This window comes from Puma concolor, chromosome D1, assembly GCF_028749965.1.
Source record: "Puma concolor isolate L17-30 chromosome D1, mPumCon1.1.hap2, whole genome shotgun sequence".
Lineage (NCBI taxonomy): Eukaryota > Metazoa > Chordata > Mammalia > Carnivora > Felidae > Puma > Puma concolor.
The window spans coordinates 46,426,205-46,443,177 of record NC_141676.1 but is presented as its reverse complement, the minus strand read 5'-3'; positions in this window follow the sequence as shown (position 1 = coordinate 46,443,177).

The window sequence follows — 16,973 nt, the reverse complement described above, 5'->3', positions numbered from 1 at the left end:
CCTTCTGAGTGATCTCAGTCCAGATTCTTGCCAATCTTCCCATACCCTGCTCATATTGTTGTAGGGTCTGGTCTTTCCATTGTTTAGGGAGCCCCTTCTGCCCCCCCCCCACCCCAAGCCTTTAATGAGGACCAGGAGGAGAGGCAGTGCCAAATCTGTACAGGCAGGCTTCTCTAGGCTTCCCATCCCTGGTCACACGCGTAACATTGCAGGGCCTGGGAAAGAACTCAAATTCAGGTCCACATACCATATGGCTAAATACTTTAAAGTGATACATCAGGCTGGCAAAGTATATATAAAATGGGTTGTATTGTCAGACTTAAACAGACCTTCACAAAGACTTCTCAGACTCCTTGGAGCTCTACGCCGAATAGGTGGTGTTGGGGGGCAGGCCTCTGGCTCCCAGGCTGCAGAAGGCTGATTTCTCTCCCCCACCAATCCCCTGTTCCACCCTGAACCACAAGGGGTGTCCCTTGAATGCATGTAGACACCCTGGCCTGCATGTCCAAGCTTCACGCAATGCTCCCTGCAAACCTCTGTCCCTCAGGCCTTACGGTGTGCACCCCTTCCGTGTGGTCCACTCTCAGGAAGATGGATCCAGGCAACAGGCACATGCACATCTAGAAGTGGATTCAGGGTCAGAAGGCAGGGAATTGTAAGGTTCTGGGTGCTTGGAGGCTCTAGAATGGGGTTGGTGGGCTCTGGGTGGACGCAGCCCTGTGGCCCTGCAGTCTCCTTGGCCTGTTGAGAAGGGACAGGATGCGGATGTCTGAAGTGCAAAGCCCAGTGCGAGAGCCCCTCTTGCCTGGATCTAAGAATGAGAACTTTCTGGCACTTTCCACGGTGCTGCCTGTCAGAAGCTTTTTAAAAAATTTGTCTTTAAAGAAACATTTAACATTCGACTCTCAAAATTTCTCAAATTTATGGAAAAGATGCCAAAAGGGTTCGATGAACTCCCCTTTGCTTTCTCTATAAATAACCTACAAAAATTGTGCCGAACTGTTTGAGAGTAGTTGTAGACACTGTGATTCTTACCCTCTAAATACTCCAGTGTGTGTATAGTTTCTATCTTTCTTTGTCTTTTATGACATTGATAGATTTGGAGAGTATAGGCTACACTGTCCCTTGGTTTGGGTTTGTCCGGTGTTTCCTCCTGATTAGGTTGGGGCCACATATTTGGGGTAGGAATACTTCCTGAGTGATGTTGTGCTCTTTTCAGTATATCTCATCAGGAGGCCCATGATGTCAGTTTGCCGATTACAATTCTACATGCTGATTTGCAGGTAATGTTAAACCATAAAAACATCCTGTCTCATCACACTGTTGGAAAGCATACCTTTCCCCATCTTGTAATTTTTATCAAGAACAGTATTGCCCAGGGGTGCCCGGGTGGCTCAGTAGGTTAAGCGTCCGACTTCAGCTCAGGTCATGATCTCATAGTCTGTAAGTTCGAGTCCCGTGTCGGGCTCTGTGCTGACAGCTCAGAGCCTGGAGCCTGCTTCGGATTCTGTGTCCCCCCTCTCTCTGACCCTCCCCTGGTCATGCTCTGTCTCTCTCTGTCTCAAAAATAAACTTTAAAAAAAATTTAAAAAAAAAGAATAGTATTGCCCAGTAGATATATATACTGTAAGTCACATCTTATTTTAAATTTTCTAATAGCTACATCAAGAAAGTAAGAGAAATCAGGTCAAATTAATTTTAATAATATATTTTATGTCATACAACCTATCTAAAATATGATCTCAAACATGTAATCGATATAAAAAAAATTGCCAAGGAGACATTTTAAGGTTTTTTTTATTCCAACTCTTTATAACGCTAGAGAATTAATATTAATTCCTAGAAACAGTACAATAACATTTTCTACAGTAAAAGGCAGTCATGAGACTTAGAACAGAAAGGCTCTGCGAGCTCATGAACAAGATGAACACCAAAACCCCACAGCTGAGACACTGTAAAAACTTCTGAAGCAACAAAACAGTCCTAGACAAAGGAATGAAAATCAGTCCAGCCTAGAACTTCCCAACAGCAATAATGGATACTAGGTGATAATGGATTTGGCATTTGATAAAAAGCTGCTCATTATTTTGCAGGGGATAATACAAGTCCCACCCCATTCCGAGAGCTTGAGAAGGCTGATGGCACAGTCCTACCGAAAATCAACCATCTTTCTGCATGCACCTGCTCCATCTTTTTTTTTTTTTTTCTCAACGTTTTTTATTTATTTTTGGGACAGAGAGAGACAGAGCATGAATGGGGGAGGGGCAGAGAGAGAGGGAGACACAGAATCGGAAACAGGCTCCAGGCTCCGAGCCATCAGCCCAGAGCCTGACGCGGGGCTCGAACTCACGGACCGCGAGATCGTGACCTGGCTGAAGTCGGACGCTTAACCGACTGCGCCACCCAGGCGCCCCGCACCTGCTCCATCTTGATGAAAGGCACCACTTCCTACCTAGTGACCCAAGCCAGGCTCCTTCAGGGTGCCTTCCTCAGCTCTGCTATCCAAAGGGACACCAATTCCTGTAGCTGCTACCTCCTAAAAATCGCTCCAGTCAGGTGCTCCTCCCCATCCGCCACCCAACTGTTCTTCTCCAGATTATTTTTTACATTTTTTTTAACGTTTATTTATTTTTGAGACAGAGAGAGACAGAGCACGAATGGGGGAGGGTCAGAGAGAGAGAGAGACACAGAATCTGAAACAGGCTCCAGGCTCTGAGCTGTCAGCACAGATCCCGACGCGGGGCTCGAACTCACAGACCGCGAGATCATGACCTGAGCTGAAGTCGGCCGCTCAACCGACTGAGACACCCAGGCGCCCCTGTTCTACTCCACATTATTATCATAAAAGGTTCTCAGCCTCAGCATGCCGTGGTCCACTCTGCAACCCGCGCGATCTTTCTTAAGTTCAAATATCACCATGTTGCTGTGCTGCTCGCAAACTTTTGCGACGGTTCTCTTCAGCTTTACGACGAGGTCTGAGTCTTGGGTTCAGTTCACAGGACTCTTCCTGATCTGGCCCAGAACAGCCTCGCCCACCTCCCTCTGCTCCTCCACCCTGTGCTGCTCCTTGACAAAGCTCCTTGCAGTTGGCCGGACGCGTACGTTGTGTCATGCCTCGGTGTGTTGACAAATGCCGCTTCCTCTTCCCAGTAAACTCCTTCTCCTGTTTCCTCTAGCTGAGCACCCCCCAGCCCTCCACAACTCAGCTGGAGCAGCACTTTTTCGGCCAGCCCTCATCAGATTTAAATTTGAGAATGGATCCCTTTGGCAGCCATGAGGAAGGTGGGTTCCTCATAAGCCATGGGCTGATGGTTGGCTTCGGTCTTAAAACGCTACATCAGACATCTGGGATGTAAATTGTGAAGAGCTGCCCTGATAGTCACTGCAGACAGATGGTCACCACAGAGAAAAGCTGAGGCATGGTGGTCTGGAAATGGACTACTCCATTCTCCTCACTGAGTCAAGCTTAATCAGGGACGTCATGAGAATTTTGTGTTATCTTTATCTCGAGATGAACTTCCTTTTCTTATCTAGGATCAAGGCTTTTCAGCACATTCGTTTGCCAGGTTACTTGGGCTGATCTTTCACAGAATAATCAAGAGTGTCAAACGATTTCCTTGTACATGAAACTGTTATAAGAGACCTCAGCTAAGACACCTGTGGCCGCTAAGGGCACACATTCTTCGGGATCCTGTGATCTCATTGGCTACCACCACACTCTTTCAGACATGGTGAGAACTATCTCCTCTCCTCATGACTCTGTCAGAGTTAGCTTCCCTTTCGTTGCAGGGTGAGGAGAGAGAACAAAAATAATTTCACACAGCCTTCTCACCTTACTGCTTTCCTCCACACGAACCTAAAGAGGGACTTCTGAAATCTGAGATTTCTCCTGTCTTAATGAGTAGAAATTGATGAAAAAATACCAACGTTGGAGGACTAAACCATTGCATTTCAGGATTGGTACCTAGCAGGGCCTGGACACGATACAGAAATATATTTGTTCCAGTAAGCTCCTCTCTAACTTTGGTTTTTGTTTTTTGAACATCTGTCCTTTTCTTGGTGGGATGTGTTCGTTAAAACAGTTCGCCCTCTGGGGCGCCTGGGTGGCGCAGTCAGTTAAGCGTCCGACTTCAGCCAGGTCACGATCTCGCGGTCCGTGAGTTCGAGCCCCGCGTCGGGCTCTGGGCTGATGGCTCAGAGCTTGGAGCCTGTTTCTGATTCTGTGTCTCCCTCTCTCTCTGCCCCTCCCCCGTTCATGCTCTGTCTCTCTCTGTCCCAAAAATAAATAAAAAACGTTGAAAAAAAAATTAAAAAAAAAAAAAACAGTTCACCCTCGGGGTGCCTGGGTGGCTCAGTCTGTTAAACGTCTGACTTCGGCTCAAGTCATGATCTCGCGGTTTGTGAGTTGGAGCCCTGCGTTGGGCTCTGTGCTGACCATTCAGAGCCTGGAGCCTGCTTCGGATTCTGTGTCTCCCTCTCCCTGTGCCCCTCCCCTGCTCACGCTCTGACTCTCTCTGTCTTTTAATAATAAATAAATGTTAAAAACAAAATTTAAAAACAATTTGCCCTCCTCCAGGCACGGGTCACTTCTCGAGGGTTACTGGCTGTTGCCCTAATGTTGGATTTTTTTCTTACCAGCTGCTTCCAAATATCTGCCCCCTTCCTTTTCTCCCTTAGACTGGAGGTCCACAAACTTTCTTTGAAGAGGAGCAAATACTTCCAGCTTTGTGGCCATATGATCTGTTGCACTTACTCAATTCTGCTGTTGTAGCAAAAGTAGCTATACACACTATATAAACGAATGGGTGTAGCTGTGTTCTAATAGGATTTTGTTTACAAAAACAGTCACCAGGCCAGATTTGGCCCAGGGGCCATCCTTTGCCAAACATGCTTTAGAATATTCCATGCAACAATGTACCCTTAAAAAATTCTCACCTTTCAGGCTCCTTGCACTTAGGGGTAGTCATGGCCAATGAGGCATTAGCGGACTACCACAATGGATTTCTGGAAAAGCTTCTTCTGTTTTCCAAACAAAGGTGTCGCCATTTTCTCTTTCATTTTCTTCCTTTCGTTCAATATAAGCATGAAGCCTGGAGGGGCAGAGCAGCCATCTTGTGACAGTGAGAGTTCTGACAGCACTGGGGGTCTGGCTCAGCCCTGCGCCCTCTCCCCGGTGACTCCTTTACTTAGTTAAGCCACTGTTAGTCACGTCTTCCGTCCTCGTACTTGAACTCACTCCTAACAGGTACATATCTGAAAGCAACATATGCACACTATAAAAAATTCAGAAAATACAGACAAGCTGAAAGGAGAGGGGAAATCATACCCAGTTTAACCACCCATAAACACATGTCACAGAATGGAGAGGTTGTCATCAGTTACCCTCAAACTTGCCTTGCTCGGGCCATTGCAAGGTAACTGTGATTATATTTCTAAGTACAAAACCCCAAAAGAATGAGTTTTATTTGCTTATATCAGTTTCTTCCAAGAAATCTGGATGTTGTAAACCAAGGTTTTTACAGCACTGGAGTGACAGTTCTTGCAACATGTGGTCCATATCATAAATCTTTAAAAGGGGCAGCCTTCTGGTAGCCAAGAAAACCTTTCAGACCTGAAACTCTACCTCAGGATCAAACCCCACCCTTCTCAGTCAAACGTACACATGCACACACACACACATACAAGTGTGTGCATGCACAACCCTCCCTGGTATGGGGCGAGATGCCTTTAGATGAAGGAAAAGACCAGTAGGTTGAAAGAATAGGGTATAAAGCGTGGACACGAAAATGCAAGCGGATGGAGTCTAGTATAAAACAATAGAGGGGATACAGCAGTGCAAAAAGGACACGACAGTGAATAAATGGTGTTGGGACAATTGGATTCCTAAATGTAAACAAATGAAATTAGATTCCTACTTCACCCTCTATCCAAAGTAATTTCCAGAAGGATTAAAGACCCAAATGTGAAACGCAAAACTTTAAACCTATTTAAACATATGAGATGTCTTCATGTCCTTGGGGTGGGGAAGAATTTCTTGACAAAACGTATCATGAAGAAAAGTTATAAATATGGCTACATTAAAACCCAAAATTTTGGTACATCAAAAGACATCCCTTTTGAAATATGAAAAGATAAGCCACAGATGGGAGAAATATTTACATATATACAACTTACAAAGAATCTGCATTCTAAGCATATAAAGAAGGCTACAAATTAATAATAAGGAAAAGACAGCAGCCCAATAGAGAAATGGGTAAAGATAGAGACAAGTAACAGAGAGAGAGAAAATGAACGGAGAGGTAACACATGAAAGATGCTCACCTTCGCTAGTCCATTAAGGCAAAGCAAACATAAACAAGTTATGTTTTCACTCATTTATGTGGCACAGTTTATAAATAAAAGAAATGTCAAGGATGTGGGAAAACAGGAAGTCCATTGGTGGAAGTGTATATTGGTATAGCCATTTTGGAAGGTAATTATAATGAAATATGTTTTTATTTAATGTTTATTTTTCAGAGAGAGAGACAGAGAGACAGAATGTGAGCAAAGGAGGGGCAGAGAGGGAGGGAGACACAGAATCCGAAGCAGACTCCAGGCTCTGAGCTGTGAGCACAGAGCCCAATGTGGGGCTCAAACTCACAAACCACGAGATCATGACCTGAGCCAAGGTCAGACACTTAACCAACTGAGCTACCCAGACGCCTCCATAATGAAATCTTTATTGAGTAACAGGGTAGGGCAGAGATCAAGTTTTACTCTTCCCCAAGCCTCGTCTTGAATCTGCTCTGCAAATTTTTTCTCTGTTCACAATAGCTTCAAATGCTACGGACTAATTCACGTGTGGAAGCCCTAACTCCCCATGTGACTGTATCTGGAAATAGGGTCTTCAGTAGGTAATTAAGGTTAAATGAGTCATAAGGATGGGGCCCTAATCTAACAGGACTGTGGCCTTATAAAAAGGGAAGATTGATCTCTCTCTCTCTCTCTCTCTCTCTCTCTCTCTCTCTCTCTCTCTCTCCTCCCTCTGCCCCCTCTCTCTCTGTGCCAAACGAAGACCCAGCAAAAAGGCAGCCATCTGCAAACCAGGAAGACAGGCCTTACTGGGAACTGAATTGGCCAGCACCTTGATTACAGACTTAGCAGCCTCCAGAATTGTGGGAAATGAATTTCTTTTGTTTCAGCCACTAGTCTATAGTATTTAGATATGGCAGGCCCAAACAGACCGATACACCTAATAATAAACATGCATGGCTTAATATGAAGAAGGAATCCTTCTGAGGTGTAAAAAATGACCCAAATATCCTTGGATTGGCAGGTTCTTCCATAGTAATAGATACTTAATGGAATCCTATTCAAAATTACAGATTATTCTTTTACCCTAACAAGCTGATTCAGTAATGCCTCAAGAAATTACGTGAAAATGACAAAAATTTTGGAAAATCAAAATAAAGGCAAAACAATAATGTGAATGGGGCTATTTTCCCACATCGCAAAACACCATGGATTTGGTGACTTTGGTGTAGAAATAGACATATGGTGACCTAGAAGCGAAGAGAGTCCAGAGATCCCCACACATCTGTGCCTATGTATATATGTGCCTGTATGTGCTTGTGTATTAAAAGTAGCATTTCAAATCAATGACAAGACAATGGCATACCCGATACATGGTATTAAAATAATTAGATATTTATTAAGCAAATATGATTTGGTTAGATCCTTCCCTAGCACCATACACAAATTAACTTTAGGTAAAAGAGTTTGGCATTAAAAGTTTAACGAAGTATTTGCAGTGATCATTGTATTTGATCTATTCACCCCAAAGAATGAGTTGAAGGCAATCATGGCAATCCTATTTCCTTGGGCAGTAATTGGGCCAGGACATGAGGGGAAGTGTTTTGGAGCTTTGGGAAAATTTTTTTCATGTTTCTAATGAAAAGAAACAGGAAAATACAGTCGTTTTTGGTGCTTTGGATTTTCTATGAACTCTGCACATGAAATATATATCTGCTCTACCAATCTTGCTGGCAACCTAAAATGGAGGCAGAACCAAAGATGGGATGCCAAGAAGTCAAGTTCAGGATAACCTCATTGGGCCAATGTTCGTACCAGGCCTAAATCCACCCTATTTCTAGACATCTTAAGTTAAATAATATATCTCCTTATGAGGATACATGGGAAAATACTTTAAATAATTAGGAATTAAGAAGTAATTTTTAATCAGAACACAAACCCTACAATCTGTGAAAGGAAGATTGACATAATTGATTATATTTAAAAATCCATACGGCTAACTTCATCATAACAAAGTGAAAATAGCAGCAGAAGGGGAGAAAATAATTGCAAGTTACGTAACAGATCAATGGTCTATTACCCATAATCCTAAGGAGAGCCACAAGTCATAGGAAAAGTTAAAAGAAAAACTCCAATAGAAAAATGAGCAAAGGATATAAAAAGTCACTTCGCAGAAGAAATACGATGGATAATAAACATGATAAGGTGATTGACCTCTCTGCCTGCCAAGAGAGTCAACAAGAAAACTGCTTGCTGAACTGACAAAAATTTAAGTAATGATAATAATACCCATTTTGATGAAGACGCAAGTATTGATGGGAATATAAATTCATATGGTCTTGTTGAAGGACAATCTGCTACATCTACTGAAGTTTTTTTTTTTTATTTATTTTTTTTTTTAATTTTTTTTTTCAACGTTTATTTATTTTTGGGACAGAGAGAGACAGAGCATGAACGGGGGAGGGGCAGAGAGAGAGGGAGACACAGAATTGGAAGCAGGCTCCAGGCTCTGAGCCATCAGCCCAGAGCCCAACGCGGGGCTCGAACTCACGGACCGTGAGATCGTGACCTGGCTGAAGTTGGAGGCTTAACCGACTGCGCCACCCAGGCGCCCCTACTGAAGTTTTAAAGGTGCTTGTACTTGAAAGAGTATATCTATACCAACTTTTCTAGAAAGATGTCCACACAGATGCTCCATAGGAATGTATGAAGGTGTCACTGTAGCATTGTCGGGGGGGGGGGGGGAGGAAAGAACCTAAATATTCATTTTAATATTGAGCAGAAAAATTAGTAAATGGTGGTATAAATTATGAACTACTATGTGGCATTTTTAATGGGGTAGATAATTATGACCTAAAGTACAAAAATCTCCCAAGTTATATCCTCAGGAGGAGAAAGAAAATCACAAAATATATATACATGCAGAGAGAGAGAGAAATTATATAAAACAAGTCCATTCTTATACAAAAATAAATGTTAGAATAAATCTATTATAACAATTAGATATTTTTTTACTGTGTGAAATTAGAAAGCATCTCACAATTTCTGGCATGTCATAATTTAACTGGTACTGGTTTTTTTTTTTTTTCCTTAGATATGCAGATACTTTAAACAATAGATGCATCTGGCTGGTTCAGTCGATGGAGCCTACAACTCTTGATCTCAGGGTTGCGAGTTGGAGCCCTGCAGAGGATGTAGCGATTACTTACAAATAAAATCTTTAATAAAATAAAATAAAATTAGATGCATATCAGAGCCAGTACAGCGCAGACAGATAGATAAATAGATGATGAATAAACAGGTGATAGAAGACCAAATGTTTGAAGCACCTTACCTCTGTTGAATTCTGTACTGTTTGAACTTTTTACAATGAGAATGCATTTGCGAACTACTTGTGTAAACATTTTAAAAATTCTAGTTCTTCTGTTTAATCTTCACTCCCTTAAATCCTCTCTGTTTTCCTTTTGTTTGCACTTGCCTGACGGATCCCCACCCCATCCTTTTCAACCTTTCAGTATCATTTTACGACATCTTGGGTGAGCAGTCCCTGGATTGCTTTGCTGTTTTTACTCCAACGTGAGCCTTTGCCTATTTTTAAATGGGTTTTTAAAGTGTTGACATAACCATTATGTGGCGTGTTACTTCTATCATCTTGCCTCATGCCTTACATTTTGTTCTCTATTTTGTCCTTCACTATAGGGATAGTATTTTGTTTGCTTTAATTTCTACAGTCATTTGGAAACTAGACTTCCTGCTTTAAATTCTCTCGGTGGTGACTAAATTAGGAAGTAATTCTTAAATTCAAATGTAGCAGCCAGCTCTTGGTCAGGAAAATGATTGTCTAGGTATTTCAGGAATAGAAGTTTACTGCCAGGGCCACACAACTTTGGAAGAACGGGGCTGCGTAGGTCGGTGGATCCCCCACCTAGATCTGAGCCAGAAGGTGTGAGGCCACTGTGAAGTTACAGGACTGCACACTTTTGCGGTCACAACCGCCTCAGGAGAACAACGAACCGATCTTCTCGAGAATGTCTCTCCTGGGCAAACTCTAATCCATATGGAGAAGGTGATTCTAGGGACTGTAGCTCTTCCTGGCTTCTCTGGAGCCACGCAGAATGGTAGCAAGTTGTTAAGAGACACCAGAAGAGAACTTGTATTGTTTTATTAAAAAGTGAACATTAACATGGGGCGCCTGGGTGGCTCAGTCGGTTGAGCCCCCGACTTCGGCTCAGGTCACAATCTCACGGTCCGTGAGTTCGAGCCCCGCATCGGGCTCTGTGCTGACAGCTCAGAGCCTGGAGCCTGCTTCCAATTCTGTGTCTCCCTCTCTCTCTGCCCCTCCCCCACTCATGCCCTCTCTCTCTCTCTCTCACTCTCTCTCACTCTCTCTCTCTCAATAATAAATAAACATTAAAAAAATTAAAAAAAAAAAAGTGAACATTAACATTTCACTCCTCTTTATATGGAATGAGGAATCAAGCATTCTTCCTCGAGCTACGTTTCCCCGTTTCCAGTCATTTTAACTAGACGATTTATAATTACCCATTTTAGTTTTTTATATTTATATTTCTTCTGTCTTCTAGTATAATTTCTTCAGTGTATCCTCTCATTAATACACTTTTTTTTTGCAGCGCCATATTTATTACTCTTCTGTACCCAAAATGGATGCCAATCTGTACTGTATTTTCAATTCCATGGAGTCTTTTCTAATTTGGCTGACTGTGTTTTCAAGAAGTCTTGTTCCTATTTAGTACAAGAATTTCAGTAACAGTTACTGAAAACACAAGGCAAGTCGCTTCTAAAAATGTTTTTATTCCATACCCAAAAAGATCTACATCGAAAGGGGAAAATTCTATATCTTACTCTAGAATATTGGGCCATTTTTCTCCTCTTATGTTACATTGATTTTCATAGGTCTGTGTTAATTTTTCCCTCTTTGGTTATCCTTTTAGAGTGAGCTATATTCAGGGCGAGGCTGGAGACTTAAATATAACTCACCCAGTTCCAGGCTGGAAAGAGAGAGGATAGGAGGTTTTCAGTTCAATGAATAAGCAGGCACCATATTTGTACATTTTTGTGCACTTGACCTACTTTGAAGGCTTTCTGGACACCATGAAAGATGGATACTTAGGGGAAAACCTCTCTCTGAAGCACCACCTAATCCATTAAATGTCCACCAGTCAAATGGTGGTTTCTGTCCTAGGGTAGAAATTAAAGTATCTGCAGTGACCAGAAATGGAACTCTGATAGGCTGGCTGCAGTGCTGTCTTGCCAAAGAGCCCAGTGTTGGCTGCGGAGAGAGGCTGAAAAGTCAATTCTGAGCCATCGTTAAGGAGATGACTTCACTTTCTCCAGAATCTGGAGAATGCAGATCTCTTGCTCATATATAGCAAGAACTGGCCGGGGTACACAGTGTCCAAATTCTTGGGTCAGATATGAAAAACATGCGATTACCCTGGAAGAAACGGATGGCCATTTATTTGAGCTCCTAAAGATATGAAAAAAAAAAAAAAAAGACATAGGATTAAAAACAAAAGTGGAATCCTTTTCAGGCAGATGGAGCCAAGAAAGGGGCCCAGGTCCTCCCCTTACCCAGAGCACCCTTCAGTCTTGGCATCCTGTGCTTTGAATCAGAGTCATTGTCTGGCTCTAATGCAAACACTGGCTTCATTGTGATTCTGCAGAGAGGCAGCCCCAAATGCACTGCTTTCTACCCGCCTGGGGCTTCTTTGAGCTTATCCCATTGAGCTATGACTCCGGCAACCAGCCAGGAGGGCCTCTATCCAGGGTGGTGCCTTGAGATTTCTGCTGATTTATTACACAAGAGCTGCCAGGTAAATCCCTTTGCTGTCTCATGGGAAATGTCAAGTCAGGGGCAAAGTTTAGGTGCTGTCCAATTGAATCTGGGGGGTTGGGTCAATATGGATGGTGGCCAGGACCTTCCTGTTTGTTATACATGCTTCTGAGGCTACTTGGATGGACCTTAGACTCCCTGGAAAGTTCTAGAAAAATTCTAGGTTCCACGAATCAAGCGTGCTAAGGGATTTTATTGAAATCTAGGGAGTGATGCAGTACACACTGAAATGGATGAGGTTCTGTGAACTGGACTTCTCCGTGGAGCTAATAAATATGGGGATTCCTCAGCCACATTCCCCGGACTTCTCATCCATAGGTCCGTGGTTGAGCCGAGCATTCCCAACGGGCTCTAATGCAGGAGGGTCACTGACAGGTTCCACTGAGAAAAACAGTGATTTGTGGGGATGTTGGCAAAGTAAACACTTGGAGCAGTAAAAGCGTATGGACCAAGAATGCGTTCCTCAGGAACTACAAAAGGAAGACTACATCCCGCTCTCACTGGAAGGTTGAGCCCTGCTTTGCACCTAGCCAGATTTCCTCAGAAAGCAGGGTGCCTTGCAGACTCTAATAATATGCATTGCTCTCAGGCGAAGCTCTCCCAAAGGTCAAGGACAGTAGCAAGATAAGGGAAGAAACCTTTCTTCTGTCAGGTGACTTCAGACTGATGAGCTCAACTGGGAAATCCCAGTGACAGAAACAGTGCGTTGTGACATCAATCAGCGCCCGTCTGCCCACAACCACCCCCCCCACCCCCCCGCTAAGGAAAACTACCCCACCCACATCCCCTGATTTCCAGGTGACCACATGAAGTGTCATAAGAAGGTGCATCCCCGGCCACAGCTGATTAGACCAAGGATGGGCGCCTGAACCCCAGGCAGCCAATTTTCAGGTGACATAGGACGTGAACTGGCATGAAAAGATGAACCAGGCCAATCAGATTACTTCTTCTGGGAATCTGAATTGGGAAACATGCAGAACCCAAACCAGTTACCAGTCAGCCATAGTTTATCAGAAGGTCATATCATGGTAAGAGAGGCTAGGGGAGCTTTGATGAACCATGAGTAGGCAAAGAATGCCGGTGAGGCAGGAGAAGAAAGGAGAGCAGATAAGCAGAGACAAGCAAATTTTGAGAAAATGTGAAGAAGAGAAAAATGAGACACCTGGTTAAGAGCACCAGGTAAAAGCAAATGAGAAATTCTCCCCAACTCAAGGAACCTGTAAACTTACATGAGCAAGCTTGAGAGCATCTCCGTTGCTGGCAACGAGAGACACCCAAAAACAGTGAAACGGGACTGACATCACACCAAATGTTCGTGTCCCCCAGGGTTCATATGTTGAACCTAATCCCCAAAGAATCAAGATGTGGTCCCTTTGGAAGATGATTAGGTCATGGTGGGGAGGGGCTTGTGAACGCGATTAGCACCCACATGAAAAAGGCCCCCGAGAGCCACCTCAACCCCTTCCACCACGTTGAGGACACTGCAAAAAGACCACTGTCATTGAACAGGAAAGCAGACCCTCACCAGACACTGAATCTGCCAGCACCTCAATCTTGGACTTCCTGCCTCCAGACTCCGAGGAATCAATTTCTGTTGTCTATAAGCCACCCGGTCTAAAGTACTTTGTTACAACAGCCCCAATGGACTAAGACAAACAGTTAATAAGCTCTTGTTGCATGCAAGGTACTCGCTGAGTACTTAATGTATTTCTCATTTCTCATTCTTTCTCAGCTATGTCACAATAGCACTAAAATACATGCATTATAGTCCTTGCCTGTTCTACTTTATCATCCTTACTTCAGAGATAAGGAAAATTAAGAGATTGTCTAGCTCTTCACTTCCCAGGATGGTAGCCACTAGTCACATGTTGCTCTTAAGCATTTAAAATGTGGCTAGTCCAGGGGCGCCTGTGTGGCTCAGTCAGTTGAGCAACCAACTCCGGCTCAGGTCATGACCTCGCGGTTCACAGGTTTGAGTCCTGCATTAGGATCTGTGCCGACAGCTCAGAGCCTGGAGCCTGCTTCGGATTCTGTGTCTCCCTCTCTCTCTCTGCCCCTCCCCACTCATGCTCTGTCTCTGTCTCCCCAAAATAAATAAACATTAAAAAAAATAATAAAAATAAAATGTGGCTAGTTCAAATTGCGAAGTGCCGTAGGTGTAAAAGCCACACCAGACTTTTGAAATTCAGCACAAAAATTTTAAAGACAACGTAAAATATCTCCTCCATCATTTTTGGTTGATAACAGGTTGAAATGACATACGTGAAGTATCTGAACATATATCCATTTTTACGTTTGCTCTTGGAAGCCACCACTATCCTATAAAGAAGCTGAACTTGACTACGGAATGGGACAGAGAGAGAGAGAGAGAGAGAGAGAGAGCGGTCATGTGGGGGAGCCCCTTAGTGCCAGACATCTGAACAAAGCCTTCTAGGACCTTCCAGCACAGCCAAAACGGCCAGCTGAACACAGCCTAACGAGTGTCTGAGCCAATGCCATGTGGAGCAAATGACTCAAGCCAAACACAGCCCAAATGGCAGAACCAAGAGAAATAATAAAGCGCTTTTGTTTCAAGCTGCTAAGTTTGGGGGTAGTTTGTTACATAGCAATAGATAATTAAAGTGTGCCTTCTGTAGGCAACACCCTATGATAGACAGACCCCTGGGGCCATTCAGCCCCTGCTAGTTAAGCACTCCCTGCTGGTTGACAGCCGCTGCCCGCTGCCCGGATTTCAGAAGAGACCTTTGAGTGGTTGCCTTTCTCTGTTGGGTACCCCAGGGCCCTTTTCTTCCCCACCAAGCCTGGTGAGGAGAGAGGCAGCCATCCCAGCTCTCTCTCCTGGCACCCCTTAGAGACAGGTCCACAGGACTAGCTGCCAACAGGAGCCCGTGGGAAAGCAGGTCGCAAACACGAAGAAGTAACACGGATGCTGGACTCTTACAAGTTTTTTTTTTTTTTTTAAATTTTTTTTTTCGACGTTTTTATTTATTTATGGGACAGACAGAGACAGAGCATGAACGGGGGAGGGGCAGAGAGAGAGGGAGACACAGAATCGGAAACAGGCTCCAGGCTCCGAGCCAACAGCCCAGAGCCTGACGCGGGGCTCGAATTCATGGACCGTGAGATCGTGACCTGGCTGAAGTCGGACGTTTAACCGACTGCGCCACCCAGGCGCCCCTTGTTTTTATGCTTCATTGGGCCGGACTTTCTGATATCTCACAAAATGTAGTAAACAAGAGTGGGTGGACGCTGTTCACCTCCACTTTCTTTTCTAAGGATGGGGCTCGCCTCCCCTGGCCCCCTTCCGACTCTGTATACCAAAGTTCCTTCCAGGCCAATTTTTTCCCCATCATCATCCAGGCACAACAATAGGTTCTCCTTTGTCTCAAGTTGGCCACTTGCTTTTCTGGGGCTTTCGTGCCTGGGTGACACCCACTTGATTAGACATTTGCCCCTGGTGGGCTCAGAGCCCCTCATTTACATTTCCCCACAATAGTGAATGGCTTACAGGCTGGTTGAATGAAATACAGTTGCTAAATAGCTAGTGATTGAGCCAGAAAGGCGCCCTTTAAAGGTCATCCTTGGAGCATTTCAAAGCTGTGGACCACCTTTGAAAGTCAAGGCAGTGTGAGAACACTAGGAGCAACTCAACTTTGCCTCGTGCAGACATTTCGATGGCCACTTCCCACCCAGGTCTTCATCGATGACCCCGGGAGAAAGGATTTAGGAGTTAAAACCAAAGCCACAAAAGCAGCGTCACCATTTAAATTCTACATAGAGTCCATGCATAAAACAAAAATCACATATGGTCGCAATTATCCTTCAATTCCTGTGAATAGAGCAGACGTTGTTGTGTGTTTACAACCCTGAGTAGTAATTCTTCATAGCGTTGGAAGTTCAAGACCGCTGAGTTACAAACAAAAGGGAGGAATAAAAGTAACGTCGATGCATAGATGTCTGTTTTCAAAGCATTTCACATTTAAGACAACTGCTAAATTCCCAGCCACACTATACCCATCTCTAGTGGGAAATGAGGGACAGGTGGAGAATAACAGAAAGTCAACACTCAGCACAGTGAGGTGCTGTGCTATCTGCTGTGTATCAGCTCACGCAAACTTTACATTCAGAATCACCCCTGTTTTACAGAAGAGGAAACTGAGGTATACAGAAGTTGTGGAACTATCTGAGGTTTCCTACTAGCATGTGCTCCCAAGGGGCCGTAGTAAATGAGTTACTGGTGAAGGAAATGTAGGATCTCAATAACTGGAACTGAGAGATGGGGACGGATATTTGGGGTGAGAGACACCCCGTGAGCAAAGGAATAGAGATGGAAAATACAGGGCAGGTCTGGACGATATGTTTTTGTGGTTGGGTCATGGTGAAGTGACGTGGGCTGGGGGAAGGGTCAAGAAAGAATTCTTGACATGTTTTTGGTGCAAACAGGTGTTTTTAGTGAACCCCGGGACAGGGCCTGTGGGAAGGGTTGCACAGGGATTATGAAGAAGGATTAGTTATATACTTTTACGTTGGCGGGGGGGGGGGGGGGGTGGTGGTGGTGAGTGCAGTGGCTTGAGATAAAGGAAGTTTCCAAAAGGATGTTCATAAGCTAAAGAAGACTTTCAGGATCCTGGAGGTCGGCTATTGTCAAGCTAAGGTTGCTTTTTGCCTCTAGCAAAGCATGAACATTAAGACAGTTGAGTTCCTTGGGGAATGTCATACTCTGCGTGTGTCAAATCTTTGTCAAAGGGCTGCAAAGTGTAAGGAAATGTAATTTTCTCTACATTTCTTTTGCCTTTGTTCTTCTCATCCAAAGGATGAGTGAGATCTG